Raw genomic sequence first — 15,641 nt, 5'->3', positions numbered from 1 at the left:
TTAAAGAAAATCCAAAATGGCGGCCGGCATACGAGCGAGACAGATAGGTAACACTGAGTCTCATTTGGTTCTTTTTGTCGTTGATAGATCATTAAGCTGAACATATTGGTAACCAGCTGCGATATCTATAATCTCACTTTTGACGTTTTAATTGAAAAATGTCAGTTTCTCCGTTGAGAAGAAATCTTCTATAAACGACCCTCTTTCTGTCCTGGTAACAGGAAGACATTCCTTCCTCTTTACTGTCAAGTTTTTCTTTATGAAAAAACAGTGCCCACATATTTGCGCGTTTAATTTCAGAATCCTTGAAGCGGATGCTTAACCTGAATCAGCCGATAACGAAGTCAACTGCTGTCGAACCCGTCTGGAAGGTATCAATTAAACGCATTAAATGATCCTACTACCGTGGGGGCTCCAATAAGCTTGCGAGGAAGTTATCGTTTCCCTTGGCTTTTTTGTCGGGGGTTTAGAGAGGGAGGCGTATCAGAAAGGAGCTTTCTAGAGTGGGAGGGGATACTCAGAATAATTTCAGCCAATTTTGTACTGAAGTATTATCTAGCCCAAAGAATGACGGTAACTTAAAACTACAAAGTTTCTTTTCTTCTCAGATGGAAATGAGGGGGTGGGGGGGAGGGGGAGTAAGGAGATTGGAGGAAAAAGGAGAGAGATGAAGGGGCTTCTTGAAGAGGGAGGGCCCATAGAGGGGAGGGGCAATATTCAAAATGGACAGGTTTAGAAACTCTCTTTCCGATAATTTTGTTCTGAAGCAGTTCCTAGCCCTTAAAAAAATGATAAGAAAGGAACAAAGTCTTGTTGTATTAGGAAGGAGAGGTAAGGAGGGGGAGGGAAGAATAGACAGAAAAGAGGGAGCCTGGGAGAGAGGGGGTCTATTGGAAACTGTCCCATGTAAGGTAAGAAAAGCAAACATATTTCTTTGGCAAAGGTAATCACTTACTTATTTTGTATCTAACTAGGAGATGCAGGCAGACATGAATTATTATTATTATTATTATTTTATTTTTTTTTATGCAGGTCCTTGTATATGAAAGATATGGTCAGGACATCATATCTCCTCTTTTAAATGTAAAAGAGTTACGTGAAATGGGCATAACATTGCATCTGTGAGTTGAAATCCAATCATTTTAGTTATTTACCTTGTAGACTAAGATGCTGTTCAGGGACAATTTGCAAGATAAAATTTTTGCTTCAAATGTGCTTCATTAATTATTATACACAATAGTTGAAGCCATTGCTCTTCAAGGTTACTTTTGAGGGGCAAGAGCTGATGACCCTGGCCTTTTGTTGTAAGGGGAGGTTACCAAATTCCTTCAGTTTTTTTTTTTTTTTTTATTCAAGATGTGGTTGAAAATTGAGCGAAGACTGAATATAAAACTTAAAACCCATTGCCTCTACCCTTCAAAAAGAATTGTCTGCTTAATAAAATATTAAGTCTTTCTCTTAACTTTTTGAAGTGAAGTGAAGTGAATACTTTATTAATGTGTCAAGAGATTTAGGTACCAAGCTAATTAGGGACACTCCTATCTACAATATTTTTAAATGATATTCATATTTAAAGATATAAAATAAAATATAAAATCGGAGGAAATAAACAGACAATCATACACTACAAAGTGTATCAACCACATGCATATAAAATTTAGTTAATTAGAAGCTATTATGTAATACAGGCATTGCATTTGCATGACCCATCCAGAAGGTTTGTAACATTAATTCTCCTGATGGCTTTCTTGAAGGCTTGAAGACTATTTTTTCTTTGAATATCTTGACTTATTTCCCCCCCCCCCCCATAGATAGGGGCCTAGATTTTAACACTATGTTTCCCATTCTTCACCATCCTGAATCTAGGAATGGGGAATTCTTGACATCTTAGATTATAGTGTTTATCTTGCTCATAGAAAATATCACAAATGGGCTCAGGTGCCAAGGAGTTTTGGACCTTATACATTAGTGTCAAAATGTCTTCAAGACGCCTAAATTGTAAATTGGCCACCATAACAAGTTAAAAAGCTGACATTTCGAGCATTAGCCCTTCGTCAGAGTGAATGATAAGTTTGAGCAATCTCATTTCCTCGTTGCTGGATAATGAGCAGATATTCTAGGGAGTGGTTTTATGGTAATCACTTCTGGGAGTTAAAGGGTTAAGTTCTGACCAACTTTATGTAACACTACCCTGCTCAGTTTGATGTTGCAAGTTCTTTATTTCTATTTATAGTCTTCTACATTCTGACAGAGATGCTATCCCGGACGTTCGTGCTATTTATTTTGTTTTCCCTAGTGAGGAAAATGTGAAGAGAATATGCCAGGTTTGAAACATTTTTAGTATTTAAATAAAGTATGTCTTTCTACAGTTTTTCATATTTCTTTCATGGCTAAAGGTGAATAAAGAATAAAGCTATATGTGATTTTTAAGGCAATTGTAGATTCTCCTTGAGTTTCATTAGTAAGTATGAGGAAACTGAGAAGGTAATAAAGTAAATTCTACATATGATGCACGATCCTCGCAGTAGAGAGCGCTATTTATGCAATAGCAAAAATCAGACCTGAAAAAAATCAGGCCTGTACGGGATTCGAATCACTGACCTCTGTGATACTAGTGCATCGCTCTACCAATTGAGCTAACAGGCTGTTAAGTTGATTCGGAATAAACCTGTGATGATAAATCAGATACAATGAATATATGAAGTTCATATATTTTGAACTGCAGTATTAGATACGTATGATGCACGATCCTCGCAGTAGAGAGCGCTATTACTACTGCGCTCTCTACTGCGAGGATTGTGCATCATATGTATCTAATACCGCACTTGAAAATATATGAACTTCATATATTCATTGTAATTAAAAGTAAATTCTGTTCACAAACCAAGTGGCCCATCAGGCCGGCCCTAAACACTTGTTTCCATAGCATGAAGTGACTAGGAGTATTTCTACTCCCACCCTGGATGGGATGCTAGTCCATCACATGGTTATCCCCCAGCATTGAATTTGCCAGTACCCATTTAAACACCTGAGAGAAGAGAGGCACTGTGAGGGTAAAGTATCTTGCCAAAGAACACAATGCAATGTCCCTGGCCAGGGCTTGAACCAAGATCACTTGATGTGGAGTTGAGCGTACTAATCATGAAGCCGCTGTGCCTCGTGCTAAGAAGGAGTTTCTTAAAGCATTTTTCCACACAATTCTCCAATATAATCTATGTGAATGTGGTTATTTATTCTTACTCCTGATTACTGTGGTGTTAGTATCCATCAAAGGTCATTCTGTTAATTTTGTTAATTTTTTTTAGGATTGCAGAAACCAACTTTATAAGTCATATTACTTGAATTTCATTTCTGCGATATCAAGACATCGTTTAGAAGATCTTGCCACAGCAGCTCTACAGTCAAATAGTGTCACTCAAATCACTAAGGTACATGGAGCTGCAATTTGAAATTTGTTGAAATTGCTTCCTAGGTTCTAGAAATGCTCAGTATTGTCATTTTTTTAGTCAGACATACACAAGCTTAAAAGTTGGCAGAGGTTCGGCAAACCTGCCCTGAATTACATGTTTAAGGGCTCTTGAGCAGTGTCCATCAGGGAGAAACAGAAAGAGTGATTAAAAATGACTAGGATAGTGTAATCTGAAGCCAAATGATTAGGTCATGGGAAATAGAAAGGAGACCTGCAAAAGGTTTTCAAAAGTTAATGATTTTTGTGAGTTTGAAAGGGAACAACTCTCAAGTAGATTAGTATTTGTCTATTATTTCTTAATGGAGAGAATAAGTACAGATATCAGATTACTGATAAATTCAGAAATCTTGGTTACATTTCAGTTTTTTTATTCTTTGATAGGTGTTTGATCAGTACTTAAATTTTATTTCTTTGGAAGATGAAATGTTTACAGTGAGAAATCAAGACAGAGATTCAATATCATACTATGGTGAGAACATTCTAGTTGAAAGTCTGCCAGAAGTGGTGTCTAAGAACTTACAACCTGTTTATAGAAAGGTGGTGGAAAGGTACTCATAATTATCAGGATTATTGTTTTCCCTTTGATATCTAAGAGTGACTAGCACCTGATTTCTCCTACATTAAGGTCAAAAGAACAATTGAAATGATCATCAGCTGGAGAATCTTTTGATTGTTTCACAAATTCTCTTTCTCACCACCTTAGAAAATGTATGGAGACGAGTATGGAGAATATTCATTCTGATGTCTTTATTTTCCAGCACTTAACAGACCAGATGCCAAAGATACAGACATTGAAATGCTAAGAGATGTTTTAGTGGACAGTCTCTTTAGTGTACTGGTGTCTTTAGGTAAGTTGATTTTCATAAAGAGAAGAAAGTGTTCATACTTTAAAACTTCCATGATCTCTAGTGAGTTTCAAATTAAAATGTTATGGAATATGCTTATCACATTTCTCAGTGGAAAAGGCGTAAATTAAAGTTTCTGCAGTTGTCTTTATGCAGGAAAGGACAATATACATTTAGTTTCTTTATTTCTTTAGGGACTCTCTCAATAATTAGATGTGCAAAGGGCAATGCTGCTGAAATGGTAGGAGAGGTAATCAGTTGCTTGATATCATTTTTCTTTTCATTTGCCTTCTCAAACAAAACAAATAGTTTTGTAAATCCTTGAATTTTCCCTCCCCTCCCAAAAAGGTACTCCTCCAACTGGCCATAATTTCAAACAAGCATCCCCACTCCACCCCCCCTTGAATTAGGGCCTTTTCTTGTTCCCCTTTTTTCAAGGAGGTGCACTGGGATTTTGAGTAGTGGTCTTGTTTGATCATTCTCATTTGGCCTTGCGAATTAATACTGTTCTCATCCAGTTTTTCATTCAGTTTGGAATATTCATGACAATTGTCAATTGTACTGCTTTTAAAACTGAAGGCCCTGATTATTTAACCAAAGTTTAGCTTTTGTTTGACAAAACTGCATCCTATGTTATTTTCAAAGTAAAATAAAGGCTTTAGCCACTTGTGGGACTTATTTTACAATGTTATGACTCTTTTATAGGGACTGGATAAAAAGTTGAGAGAAAACCTGAGAGATTCTAGAAACAGTCTGTTTACAGCAGATATTCCATCTGGCCAGTTCAGGTTTGTGAAGATGTGCACAGCATCAATGGTACGTTTTTAAAAGTTATGACACTTTTGGCCATAGGCCTTGCAACACATCACATGAACTCAGTCTGGAGTGAATTTTTACAAGGATCACCGTAGGATTGATTAAATGAGTTGCAGTGACTTGATTTCAGAAGCTGCACCCACAAAGCAGTTTTTTTTATGAGGCCAATCTGTGGTGGTCAAGACTATATATATCTTTGCAACATCAGTTTTCAGCGACCAGTGCCAGTAATTTTGGATCGTAACATGGATCTTTGTACCCCTTTACATCACACCTGGACATACCAAGCTCTTGTACATGATGTCCTCGTAAGTGAGGGAGAAAGCTTTATTTATAGAGGGTAGCGCTAAATAGCTAGAAGCCCTCAGAACACCCACCCATCCCACCCTAGGGGAGGACATCCATCACACAGCAATCTCGTGCGTGGGAAATTAACTTCTCCTGCCCCTAACCCTGCAGGAGATGAGTCCTACGGTTTATTTGTCCTTATCTGAGAAGACAAGAATATCTATCCATTTCTTGATATTATAGAAAGGTTGCAAATTCTCTTCAGTTATTTTAAAACCATGAGTGTTGGTGGAGTTGGGGCTTGAACCCTCGACCTCCCACTCAACAGTCCAGCGCTCTACCCATTGAGCTAACCAGGAGGTGGTTACAGTATTATTCAGCTCTGAACTCTCCTTTACAACCAAGAGTGACTAGAAGCTAATTTTTCCTTACAATATCACCCCTGAATCACACATTACTTTAACAATAACAATGGAAGTGATTACCAACTAAAGAAGCTCGTTATTATTAAACAAATTCTCCTTGTCAGCACCTTAGGAAATGTGTAGAGAACAGTAGCTGAATGGATAGAGGGCTGGACTGTTGTGCGGGAGGTAGAGGGTTTGAGCCCCAGCAGGAACAACACTCAGGGTCTTAAAATAATTGAGAAGAATTTGCTACCTTTCTATAACATCAAGAAATGGTTAGATAATCTAGTCTTCTCAGATAGGGATGAATAAATGGAGGTCCTGTCTCCTGCAGGGTTGGGTTAGGAGACATTAATTTCCCAGAAAGGAGATTACTGCATGGTGGATGTCCTCCCCTGGGGTGGGATGGGTGGGATATTGGGTGCACTTAATTTGTGTGACCCTCACCACACTCTGGTGAAAGTGATTAAATAAATAAATAAATACTGACATTTGGGTGCAAAGTTTTAATGCCATCATTTGTAATAATAAATAATTGGTGAGCTATGATGTCATCAGTAGCTTGTTTATTTTATATTTTCTCCAGGATTTACATCTGAACAGAGTTGTTGTCAAAGAGTCACCAATGTCAAACACCGCAGAACCTGTAGATCCTCACCACAGACATCCCAAACAAATGAAAGTTAAATCATATGACCTCAGTGCCACAGATAAGTTCTGGGGTTTGCTTAAAGGAAGGTGAGTCAGACATGTGCCATCTATGTATCATTTTTTGAACCTTCTAACTTCCAGACATGATTAATATCTAACTTCTCCCTTTATTATCCATAATTATACTCATACATTATTAAGGAAAAAGGTAATGAGAATACTTAAAGTTATCAGGTTGAAGTTGTTATCTTAATCTAACACCAAATTCTTGTAACAAATTTCCAAAAAAATGTCCAGCAGCTAAAGGGAGAATTACCAATCAGATAATGTGGGTTAGAGGGTTTTAAAACATCTTTCTTATTTCCCCTTTACTACTTTCAGGTGCTTTTGTTGAATCAGGTGAATATTTTAGTTGTGAAATGAGCACCAAAGAATTTCAAGCACTATCATCCATAACTGAAATTAAAGCAGCTAATCACTAAGTTTTTTTTTCAGCAAGCAGGCCATGTTTTAAATCATGTAGTAATTTTTTTCTTTTCAAATTGTGAGCCCTTGTTCAAGTAAATTTCAAAGATTCAATGCCATAACCTGCAATTTATGCTGATTTATGTTCTTCTATTTGGGTGTGTTTTTGTAGTCCTTTCCCAACAATGGCAGCGTCAATTTAGAAAGAACTTGATGAATACAGAGCTTCTGAAGAGGAAGTAAAAAAAAAAATGTCATGGTAGGACATAGAGTTTGTATATCAAAAGATAATTTGTGCTTCTATGAGACTGTACTTGAAATATAATGTCAGGTGAAGTCAGCAACAGAGCCAAATGGCTCATCTGTCAGGAGCTCATTGTGGGAAGGTAACCCACCACAAGTTATCCAACCCCCCCCTTCTGCCCCTCTTTTGCCCGCCGCGACATTTTGTCAGGCTTCCTTGAAAATTCGCTGATGCCCATTTATACCCCTGGGCAGTGTGGGTGTAAACACAAGGACCAATCCAGCTCTTAACACTTCAGCTGGGAGTCTAGTGCACTAACTTATAAGTGGTCAAGACATCTGAAAGTCATCTCACCCTAAGTCATGTCGCTCAAAACCAGAGTCATGTCACCTGAAACGTTCAGTCTTGTCACCCAAAAATCCTGAGTCATGTTACACGAAAGAAGCAATCACTTGAAAGATCAGACTTCCCTTGCTAACTTGAAGCTACTACTAACTGTTAGGCCACTGTGTCTCACACATGTAAGCAAGGAAGAAATTCATTGGTGTCCTTCTTAGTGTTGAATTGGTGTTGATTACAAGTTCTGAATAACTGATCGCTTATAGGACTATGACAATCAGTTGTTTGTGAATTGTGAATTCTTAAGGAATTGATGAGGGAAATGAGGAGGCAATCGGTGAATTTATGGCTGATAGTACAGCTAAACTTACCTCTGCTCTTAGGTAAAGTCATTTCTCTCTAATTTCAACAAGAAGCAAGTTGTATCTATAAGTATTTCTTTTTGCGAGTGTAAATCTTCCCTCTTCGATGTTAAAAGGAACTCACATGAGAAGGTTTACCCCACTGTATCATTTCTTCAAAGAATTAAGATGACACTACTGCATAATTATGTTTTTGTCACATTTTACAGTTCGCTTCCAGAATTGCTTGAGAAGTAGAGAATTATAGACATGCACACAACTATTGCCACAACGCTTTTGGAACACATCAAGGAGAGAGCCAGTTCCAAAGGGGCAAATAACAATGTGATCATGTGCATCACTTGGTTTCACTTTCTCACTTATTAAATTGTTTGAAAATATTGAATTTTTCCTCAACAAGTTATAATTGTTGTTTTTTTCCTTTTTTTTTTTTAATCCGGAATGGTTGAGATATACTTCGAGACGGAAAAGAAAATAATGAGTAAAGCTACATTGGTAAGTCAGAAAAATGTCTCAAAAGTTTTGCATGAAAAATATACAGAAAATAAGTGAAACAGGCTGGATAACCCCAGTATGGTAGAAAGGGTTACAATATGTTTAGAACCTGCTAGAGTGTCTAAGATGAGCTCATTGCCAAACAAGATTGTCTTTCTGATTGCATCTACTACCCTTTGAAAAATTAGTATCTACTTTTTCAGGACAAATTAATCCTGGAAATCATTCAGGATCCTGAGGGTTAGTTATAGAATTTTTACATGTGGAATTGTATGGTAGGGAGGTGATAATGAAAGTTTGTAGGATACAGTGAAATTCTACTTTTTCCATAACTCGAGTCCTCGTATTATTCATTTTTTCCACTCTATTTTCAGCTGAAACTTCTCAGGATAAACTTTGGTTATTTCTAATCTACCATGTTTCTGGACCAACCATGTCACTGGTGAGTAACCATCAAGTGTTTGTCCACAGATAATCGAGGATAAGATCAGTGTTACTTCATTGTCACAGTGTGCTAGTCATTGACTAAGAAAATTCACAAAAACCTTTCAACCAATCAGATGCTTAGCTGAAACAGCACGATTTGTTACTCACCTTTTTTGTGTTATGGGCAGTGTTCTTTATCTTACTTTGAGCTCTTAAAGATTTTTTCGACTTTCTGCTGACTCAAAGCTTTATTCCGCTCTAAGAATCACCCTGAACATTTGGTTTAATGTTACTTTGTTGTTTGTCATTCTCAGTTTTCTAATATCCAAGTTGGTTTAAAATTAGGTTTTACTTTTTCTATTTCGGGTTTACTCTAAAATCCAAACTTGGTAAAAATGTAACATTTTCAATTTCAATTTAGAAGGTGGACTTTTTTTATTAACTAAACTGGAAAACGAGAGAAAACTTTGATTGGTAAAGGGATTATCCAAATAATTATAATTATATTTAATTTGGATTTTTGCAAATCCAGATATGGATTCAGCTCATCACACAATAAACATAACTTTGTCAACTCAGTAATCCTGGTTTGCATTACCAGACAACAAACTTGGACTTGCACTATCACAGTATCAACCAAAACTGGAAAAACTAAGAGAAACCCATCACTAGAAAATTGCCTAGGTCCAAGTTTTTTTAAATAAATCTGAGTTATGGATAATGACATATCCAGTGTGATGAATGATCAAAATCAAATGTAGCTGTAGGGCTTTGTGTGATAGCCAACTTCAGTAACTGTAAAAAGCACATTCACCACAAAATGTCCTAGTAGCCACACTCTATATGTAGTAGCTTTCAATAGATCAGTCATCACAGCCATGATGCTTCCAAAAACAGCACACATCTTGTCCTTCCCTTCTTAAGAAGTTTCAGTTTACATTTAGTGCCAATCGGATTAAGTTCCTTGACTAGCTAAACATACCACTGATGATTGACCACCTTGTCTATCCAGACCAAGGTGATGAAGTCAATTGATGCAGTTGCCATTGGCTTGTCGGGAAAAATCAATCATGGATGCATCAAGGATGTACCAGTAAGTGTTCTTTTACAGACAAGTGTACCGGGATAAAACAAGTTACCACATTTTTTTTTTTGGTTTAGACCTCGAAGACATCCTCTTTTTTGTGAAGAGATATGAAGACATTCCTTTAAACAACATCTCTCACAGTTAACAAATTATCCTCCATTTACCTCATCACAACTTTACCTGCCAGAATTTTGATTTCCCTAATTACATATTAATCAACTCTAAAAAATATAGTTTGTTCCTTTAATTTGATATTTGTAAAATCAAAGAGTGTTACAAACCATTTTTTTTCTTAACAATACTTGGAGTTTTCAAGGAAAAGAATGACAAGTTCTTCTTCTTTTCATAGAGATTTCCCCTTGATGCCAAGTATCAAAAATATTTTTCATTGACTACTATCAATTTTCTTGAGAGAAAAAGAGCACAGTGTTAACATGAAAGGTGTTTCTTTTCCACAGCAAGCTGCACGTTCAGAATTATTGAATCAAAGCTGTTTTCACTGAGACCAATCATAAGTTGACCCTCTAACTCTCATTAGTGAACAAGACTGAATTTCTTCATGCAATTTCAATACAATATCAACCCAACGAGCCATGAGAATGAAGAAAAATGTCATTTAGGGGAATATTATTTGATCCAATGCCAAATTCTCTGAGCTAACATCATAAGAATTTTATGGAAGACAGTCAGGAGAATTACCCCTTTAACTCCCAAGCTACTACACATTTCCTTGTAAATTGGTAATGAGAATTTGGTGTTAGATCAAGATAACAACTTCTACCTGATAAGTTTGAGTATTGTCATTACCTGTTTGCTGGATAATGTATGGATTTTATAGGGAGAAGTTACAGGTTCATCACTTCTGTGAGTCAAAGGGTTACTGATGAGATCAAGAGAGCAAAAGCGTAAAAACAGTCATCTCATGAAAAGAGACACCTCTGTCCTGAGCAGGGCTTCTACCAATATTCACTGAATTTCTGCACAAAACCTCACTCAAACCCATCCACGAAAATTCTCAGTTTGTTTAAAAAAGGGAAGTGGTGCCAGAAATTATTTTGGTTTTGTAGAGGGCAAAATTTTATTTTCCAAGCCTGTGTATTATACACAATTTCTTTCCAAGAATCGACAACCTAACAATTGTATGAAGACAGAAGGCAAAAATTCAGTGAATGTTTTGATAGAGTTTCATCGAAAAATATGTAGTTATACTTGCAATCATAAATTTGAAAACAAGGAAAATCAGCACTGAGTCTAATAATATTGGGAATTTATCCCCAAAATAACTTGTCTGAAAGTACATTTAAAAAATGACACCAAATTACATTTACAACTGAGTTGAAAAGTTTCCTTGTACAATAAGATCACTACTTTCCAGAATTTCCTTTGGAGAAATGACTGGAGGCAGCAGATTTTTTACCTCCCTTTCCTTTCTCCTGACTAGCATTTGCCTGTTTGTACTTGAATTCTAAAGAATCATGCATTTCTACCATTTTATGAGTGATTAAAGTGTGGTAATTGTAACAGCAGCCTTTTAAGCAATAACATTAGCCACAATTGTGGCTAAATCCCCTCTACTAACTATGCTGCCACTGAGAAGTTTTCTCATGAGGATTCAAACTTCAAAAACTGTTGCTCCAGTTGCTGGACAGCTTGTTGGATTTCATTTTCATGATATGTTGTTCTTTCCTAAATAGAAAAGAGAACAATGTCAGTGTCAAGTAACAATCATGACTGATGAATAAAAAGCTATTAACACACACAGTCACACCTCTATCAAGCAGTTACCCATGGGGAAAGGCAGGGTGACAGCTTTGTACAGGTTTCACAGAATATGAGTCCAATGCAATTAATAACACAGTTTTTGCCATAATTGTTCTCTTAATTTAAAGGTTATTCAAAAGCTTGCTCAAAAATGCATTGATTCTTTGTGAATAAACAGCATCATAATATGGTGTGGTAGCGTAAAAAATGAAAAGAAAAAAAAACAAGAAAGCAGAATTACTGTAGACTGTTATTCATCAGTTGGACCTCTGGGTCAAAACCATAACAATTGACTTGTTTTATGTCCATGCATAATATTTATCCCGACAGTTCTCGGAAGAGAGAGAGTTTTCAATGTGTTGAGAACACTGATTTGAACTCAAAGTACTAAAATTTGTATGAGGAGATAAACATGGAATAAATTTTACCTGAGAAATTATTTTTAGTATTATTTGAGAGGTTCCACTTTAATCGACTATTCTATCCAGGTAGACAATAATAAAAACAGGCCATTGGCACTTAGTCAAGGATGCATGACCACTTTAATTACAGAGGTGAAAATTACAGTTACCATAAATAAAGAGAAAGAAACACGAGGTGAAAATTACAGTTACTGTAATTAAAGAGAGACAAACTTGGGATTTTTACAACTGACTGCTTTAGTACAGGGTGATTACTTGACATGGTGCCGCTTAGTACAGGTTCAACTATATGCTGATAACCCATTTCAAGACAAAATACCTAGTTATACTTACAATGTTTTGTTGTGCTGCACTCATAACTCAACTAAAGAGTAACATTTCAGGAAATAATGGAGATAACTGTGTCTTCGTTAGATAGCTTTAAAGTTGACAAACAATTTTTACTCTAGTCACTGGCTAGTTAGGTAGGCCAAGTCTAGGTTTCAGTTTATTATCTATTTAGCTATCGACAATGTTGAAAGTGTGTAAGTCTGCATTACAGGACAGTCGGCAGTATTTCTCTACAAGCGTGAAAGCGTCCAAGCAACATGGATGCCATATTGGAATCTTTCAAGATGACAAATAAATGTGTTAACAGAATCAATAAGCCATGGACTTGTGTCAGTGACAGTAAGGATTTTAGTTTCTTATTTCTTGTATTGTTTTTGTTAATGATGTTTCATCCTAATAAAAAGTCACAGTGATTAGAGGAATGCAGGTCTTGTTATGCTAAATTTTGTACTCATCACTATGTTGATCACAGGCCTCGTGTTATTTAGCGTGATCAAGAACCAAGCAGAGTCCCAGCCAAACAACTTGCACATCTTTTGCACAAAAGCAGAAAAACACGGAAAAAGGTTCCCAAGTAAATTGTCATGAAAAAAATGTCCCTATGTCATCGACATTGCATTGCTTTGTCAATAAGTGTGATTTTGCCCACAAAGAAGTAAAGTACGTATGATGCACGATCCTCGCAGTAAAAAAGTAAAGTATTGCATAAGTTATCATTGAAAGTTTAAGAGTAATCTAGCCTCTGGTATTGCTTTACCTAAACCAAGAAATCTACAGTCTAGAAATTTACTTTTTATATTTCATCTGAGGGCCATGAATGTAGAGCTTATTTATTATCCTCCACTGTTGACAAATCCAAGTTCACAAAAAATGCTGCCTGCAGCTTATCCCACGTTTACAACACTCAACCACACAATCATTCACAATAATTTTATCACAAGTAGGGATGTAGAAATAAATTCCCTCTACTCTACAAAGCACAGTTGAATAATAATGAAATATTGTTTTCTTCCATCCCTTATCCTATCAAATTTACAATACCATAATGAATAAATGGAATGATTTAGTTTGTTCATTTAGAGAGAGCAAACTGCTGCTTTTGTTAAGTTCTCATAAAATAAATTGTGCTGGCTTCTAAATACAATTTCTCCTTGTGCCCTGCATAAGTTGGCTTCAAAGACTTCTCAGCGGTGGAAATCCTCTCTCACATTAAAATAGTGCACTTCTCAGCGACTTCGTTTTTCACAATTTTTCTGGTGAACATGCCCCAATACCCTCTCCCATTCCCCCCACTTGATGGGTGATGCCCATGGCATCTCATTCTTCACCAGAAGCTGCTTGACTCATTGTAATCAATTTCTACAACTAATGTATCTCCAAATAATTTTTCATCAAAAAAGAGAGCCACTAATAATCATTCAACAGCAAAAAGACAAACTGCAGTGGAACACAAGTCAGAATACTGTAAACTTTCTAGAAAATTTTGCACAAAGGTTTTTAATTAATCTGTAACTCTTGTATTAAGTCTTGGTATAAAAGGGAGATTTGTGTCCACCATTGCTCTGAATGAAATGCATAAAGAGTTTACAAAGACTGAGATGAGGTCCCAGGAAAAATTTAAAAAATGTACCACATTCGAGTCCAGTCTGTATATTGATTAAATCTCCAAGCAAAACAGCAGGCGCGTGAACAAGCTCTTATGTTGTAAAAGACCTTTGCTTTCTGTTTTCTGAAGCATCCAACTACATGACTTTTTCAGCCATGAGATTTTGGTTGCATATTTTTTGCATCGTACCTTTGTACGTTAAATTTTGTACATGTCAAAGATATTGAACAGTGTGTGAATTTGGACAGATTGGGATAATTATAGACAAAGTCAATCACGATCGATAAGAGAAAGGCTGATATATGGCCAAGGTAACGGTGTATATTATCTTAAATAGACTAGCCATTGTTTGTACATAACACCAGCACCTTGTATTGATTACATGGGTTTATGTATCTTCTTAATGGCTCATTTCATTGAGTATGTATGTACATTGATCTACATGCAATCTGGATATTGGCTTACCTTGCACTTTGTTTAATAAATTTTGAAAAACCTCCCACAGCAGAGAAACATTTCGCCACATATATCCATTGTTTGGAAAAAAAAAAGAGCCAACATGTCATAACGAATATCAAGAAGTATCCCAGACCTCAAATCATCTTCTTCGTTAAATTCTGGAATTTGTAGAATCTTGCCCAACAATTTCTTTCTTCCTTTTGCGTCGATAACACAAAAGACATTTTGAAAATCTTTACGTCGTCCCCCCGAACCCGGTAGCCATGTCTACACCTCACAAGTGGGCATTCCTTCCAGGCAAACCACAGGATGCCCATACAATCTGTTTGTGTAGCCGATTGTTGCTTTATAGTGAATGTACCAGATTTACCGTTTACCTCACCTATAGTGATATATTGCTATCAATTTGTTTCTCTCAGCCGTAAATGATCATGTCCCAACAAAAACAGTTCGTCTGATATAAACTTTCCGCCCTGGATTGATGGAGAAGTGCGGCACCTAATTAGAAAAAAGTACGCTGCTTTGAGGAAATTTCGCCAGCATAAGATGGAAGGACGCAAACAAAAACTACGCGCCGCAGTAAAAACCTCAAGTACGTTATAAGATGTAAACACCACCAATACCCAGCTAAAATTGAAATGTCATTTTAGGACAATCCTAAGATCTTTTGGAGCTATCATAAAGCTTTTCTCGGCAGCCAATAAGGCGCGAACTCAGTAATCTCTTACAATGGGGTAGCTGCTGAAAAAACAGAACAGAAAGCAGAGCGGATATTACACCTATTCACAAGAAAGACTCGAAAGAACCCGCCGAAAACTACCGGCCCATATCACTCCTTACTATTACCAGCAAGGTCTTGGAACGTTGTGTGGGCACCCGTTTTTATGATCATGTGAAACGCTTAACCAACCATTTACAACACGGGTTTATGAAGAACCGCTTGTGTGTCACCCAGCTACTGTCGGTGTTGCATGCCATTGGTGACGCTCTGGACAAGAACATTCAGTCAGAGTTAATCTATATGGATTTCGCCAAAGCGTTCGACTCCGTAGATGACTTAATCCTCCTGGCCAAGTTGAAGGCGTACGGTGTTTCGGGACCACTTTTTGCATGGTTCACGGACTACTTAACTGGTCGCGCCCAAAGGGTGCTTGTGGAAGGTGCTGCAT

At 36.8% G+C, this 15,641-nt stretch overlaps 1 long non-coding RNA gene and 1 pseudogene across 2 annotated transcripts in view; one reads left to right on the top strand and one right to left on the bottom strand.

Moving 5' to 3' along the window:
* LOC111347071 (uncharacterized) overlaps positions 1–15,641 on the bottom strand; it is a 99,688-nt gene that overhangs the window by 68,095 nt on the left and 15,952 nt on the right. The gene's annotated exons all lie outside the window — the stretch shown is intronic.
* Positions 13–12,829, top strand: LOC148728172 (sec1 family domain-containing protein 1-like; annotated as a pseudogene). Its single transcript, XR_015989029.1, has 19 exons — positions 13–47; positions 301–371; positions 1,033–1,121; positions 2,234–2,324; positions 3,306–3,428; positions 3,851–3,938; positions 4,228–4,317; positions 4,509–4,564; positions 5,020–5,102; positions 5,339–5,438; positions 6,412–6,563; positions 7,114–7,194; positions 7,806–7,907; positions 8,096–8,175; positions 8,320–8,381; positions 8,585–8,621; positions 8,756–8,823; positions 9,820–9,900; positions 10,353–12,829. The product of XR_015989029.1 is annotated as a sec1 family domain-containing protein 1-like (transcript).

Source organism: Stylophora pistillata, chromosome 6, assembly GCF_964205215.1.
Source record: "Stylophora pistillata chromosome 6, jaStyPist1.2, whole genome shotgun sequence".
Lineage (NCBI taxonomy): Eukaryota > Metazoa > Cnidaria > Anthozoa > Scleractinia > Pocilloporidae > Stylophora > Stylophora pistillata.
This window is presented reverse-complemented; position numbering and strand designations above follow the sequence as displayed.